The sequence below is a fragment of the Saccopteryx bilineata genome, chromosome X (genome assembly GCF_036850765.1).
Source record: "Saccopteryx bilineata isolate mSacBil1 chromosome X, mSacBil1_pri_phased_curated, whole genome shotgun sequence".
Classification (NCBI taxonomy): domain Eukaryota; kingdom Metazoa; phylum Chordata; class Mammalia; order Chiroptera; family Emballonuridae; genus Saccopteryx; species Saccopteryx bilineata.
Genome location: NC_089502.1, coordinates 40,938,915 through 40,943,048, shown reverse-complemented (window position 1 = coordinate 40,943,048; position 4,134 = coordinate 40,938,915). Strand labels below are relative to the sequence as shown.

Genomic DNA, 4,134 nt, shown 5'->3' with positions numbered 1-4,134 from the left:
GATGAGGGAGAAGCAGATGGTCACTTCTCCTGTGTGACCTGACTGGGAATTGAACCTAGGACATCCACACACCAGGCTGATGCACTACCACTGAGCCAACCAGCCAGGACAATATTTTTTTTTGAGAGAGAGAAACAGGAACTTCAAGTTGATCCTGTATGTGCCATGACCAGAGAACTGAACTGGCAACCTTTGCACTCTGGGATGATCCTTCAGTCAACCCATCTATTTGGCCAGGGAAAAGTCATAATATTTTAATAACTATGCATGGTGCACAGTGGGTATGGGAAATATATATGGAGACTTTGTAAAGTGTATGGGGTTTTTTGTTCCTTTTTTATTATTAAATGAGAGGCAGGGAGGCAGACAGACAGACTCCCACATGTGCCCCCCCCTGGGTCCACTGGTAAGACCACTATGGGGTGATGCTCTACCTCCTGGGGCCATTGATCCATTGCTCAGCAACCGAGCTATTTTAGCTCTTATGGTGATGTCATGGTGTCATTCTCAGTGCCAGGGAGAAAAAAAAAAGAGAGAAGAAAGGGAGAAATGGAGAAGGAGATGGTGACTTCTGCGTGCCTTGACTGGGAATCAAGCCCAGGACTTCCACATGCCGGGCCAATATTCTACTACTGAGCCATCCAGCTGGGGCATAGTCTATGATTTTCTAAGCACAATGTTGTACACCCAAAATTAATACAAATAATATTGAATGAAAGTTCAAATTGAAAAAAAATTTAAATGTGATTTTAAAATATTTGTAAAGCCCCTCTTAATTTTTTTTTGAAAAAAAAAAGCATGGAAATGGCCAATGAACACATGAAAATGTGTTTAACATCATTGGTCATTAAAGAAATACAAATAAAATGTACAATAAAATACCTAAATTTACACTCATGAAAATGTCATGAATCAAAAAGATAGTAACAAGTGTTGGCAAAAATATATATAAATTGATACCCTTTTGCATTGCTGTTAGAAATGTAAAATGATGCAGCTACTGTGGAAAACATCCTAGCAGTTACTCAAATGGTTGAGCATAAAGTTTAGACATTCCATGCCAAATATAAACCAACAGAATTTAAAACATAAGCCAATCCAAAACCTGTACACATATATTTATAACAGCATTATTGATAATAGCCAAAAGTTGAAATAACCTACATGTCTATCACCTGATAAATAGATAAAGAAGATGTGATATATAATAGAATATTAATTCATCATGAAAAGAAATGAAGTACTGATCCATATTACAATGTGGGTGAACCATGCAAACAGTTTTTTTTTTAATGTGAAAGAAACCAGATATAAAATGTCACATATTATATGATTATATGTGATTATATGATTCCATTTATATAAAATGTTGAGAATAAGCAAATCTATAGAAATAGAAAAGAGATTAGTGGTTGCCAGAAGCTGGGGTGAGGGGAGTAACTGCTAATAGATATGGGGTTTCTTTTTGGGAAGATGAATATGTTCTGGTATTAAGTAGTGATCAGCGCACAACTCTGCGAACACACTAAAAACCATTTTAAAGGGTGAATTTTATGTTATAGTATTATATATCAATAAACATATTTTTTAAATGTCAATATGCGTGATTAAATTCCTACTGAGGAAATGCTTTAGGATTTTTTTTTTACTTCCCTATGCCTCATTCTTCACCTTCCGTGTCTTCTCAATTGTCTCTGATGGTGTATGGTACTTCATTCTTACTTTCCATCTTCTCTCTGGATTTTGATGAGACCCACTATTTGGACACTCCATCCACAATTGTTTCAGTGATGGACAAATGACACATATCAGGTCAATTAGTAGGCAACAAGACTTAATTTAAGGGCATCCATTGCTCTACCAAGAAGGCAAATTCTAGTGTTGGGTTAAGAATTGTGAGACTGAAGGTACCAAGGTTCTCAAGTAAGATCCAGAAAAGGAAAATGCAACCCAGGGAAAGTGTCTCTTGATGGTGTTTTGCAAAAAAAGTTTGTACTTTGGATTAAGTAATGCATGAAGTTGCCTCTACTGTTGAACATTTAAGCTTATAGTGACTATAAATTGCCTATTTACATCATTTTTATTTACACTTGGAATGAAAAAATACTAAAGGATATTGATGTTTTTCTTGGCCCCAACCCCCTTATGACATGATTTCAAATATTCACCCCTCACAGGACCCTGCCTGCTAAGCCTGTGATTGGTTCCTGCCCATCAGAGGAGAGACACCAGACAATTCTTATGACTTAGCACATGAAATTTAAAAGTTTATGTAACACACAAATAAATGATCATCAAATAATTTTCACCTCTTAAATAAGAAGTTGAAAAAGAAGCAGTGATAGTACAATGCAGAAGGATGATATTGGCATTGGAAATTATTCTATTCTGTGAGAGCCAACCAAGACAGTGCCAGTAAATGTGTGAATTGAGGTTTGAAAACACATAAAACTTCAATCAAGGTAGTCAACTCAGAGAAACCAAAATGGAATTTGACTGTAATTAAGTTACCTGAAACCTAAGTATATATATAGTACTCGCTTGTACCTAGCCTCATGCTTGGCACATAGCAGTGTCAGTTGAATGAGTGAATAAATCTGTATGAACAAAAGGGTCAATATGCCAGTGGGAAATCTAAAGAGGCTGACATAGCCAGTCATCCTCCACATGAGGTTCATAAGACAGGACATCTTACCTATAAAAAGGCATAGTTAGAGTGCTCACTTTTGCAGCACATATACTAAAATAGGAACCATACAGAGAAGATTAGCATGGCCCCTGCGCAAAGATGACACTCAAATTCGTGAAGTGTTCCATATTTTTAAAGAGAAACCCAAAGAAATCTACACCAAGACACATCATAATTAAAATACCAAAGCTAAGAGATAAAGAGAAAATACTAAAAGTTGCTAGAGAACAAAAGGCTATCACCTACAAAGGAGACCCCATAAGAATGACATCTGATTTCTCAACACAAACACATGAGGCTAGAAGGGAATGGCAAGAAATATTCAAAGTAATGCAGAACAAGAGCCTACAACCAAGACTACTTTATTCAGCAAGGCTATTGTTTAAAATTAAAGGAAAAATAAAAAGCTTCCTAGACAAAAAAAAAACTCAAGGAATTCATTACAACCAAACCAAGGCTACAGAAATGTTAAGGGGCCTGTTGTAAACAGAACAAAGGGGGAAAAGAATATAGTAAAAGAGGAATATAGCTTTAAAGAATAAAATGTCAATAAACAACTACATATCAATAATAACCTTAGCCTGACCTGTGGTGGCGCAGTGGATAAAGCATCGACCTGGAAATGCTGAGGTTGCCAGTTCGAAACCCTGGGCTTGCCTGGTCAAGGCACATATGGGAGTTGATGCTTCTAGCTCCTCCCTCCCTTCTCTCTCTCTCTCTCTCTCTCCTCTCTCTCTCTCTATCTCTCTGTCTCTCTGTTTCTCCCTCTCCTCTCTAAAATGAATAAATAGAAAAATAATAATAACCTTAAATGTAAATGGATTAAATGATCCAATCAAAAGACATAGGGTAGCTACAAGGATAAGAAAACAGGACCCATACATATGCTGTCTACAAGAGAAATACCTCAAACTAAAAGATGCACATAGAATGAAGGTAAAAGTATGGAAAAAATATATTTCATGCAAATGGAAATGAAAAAAAAGCTGGGGTAGCAATACTTATATCAGACAAAATAGACTTTAAAACAAAGGCTATAGTAAGGGATAAAGAAGGTCACTACATGATGATACAGGGAGTAATCCAACAGGAAGATATAACCATTATAAATATCTACGCACATAATATAGGAGCACCTAAATATTTAAAGTAGACTTTGATGGACTTAAAGGGCGAGATCAACAGCAATATTATAATAGTAGGGGATTTCAATACCCAACTAATGTCACTAGATAGATCCTCAAGAAAGAAAATTAACAAAGAAACAGGAGACTTAAAGGACACACTAGATCAACTGGATTCAATAGATATCTTCAGAACCTTTCACTCTAAAGCAGCAGAATATACATACTTTTCAAGTGCTCATGGTACATTCTCTAGGATAGACCACATGTTAAGGCACAAAAGTGGTCTCAACAAATTTAAGAAAATTAAAATCATATCAA

The 4,134-nt window shown here is 36.1% G+C and overlaps 1 non-coding gene across 1 annotated transcript; it reads left to right on the top strand.

The window, feature by feature from the left end:
- Positions 1–2,716: 2,716 nt before the first annotated feature.
- On the top strand, positions 2,717–2,823 carry LOC136317939 (U6 spliceosomal RNA). The gene has a single exon (XR_010727929.1). It is a non-coding gene; the product is annotated as a U6 spliceosomal RNA (small nuclear RNA).
- The last annotated feature ends 1,311 nt before the right edge of the window (positions 2,824–4,134 follow it).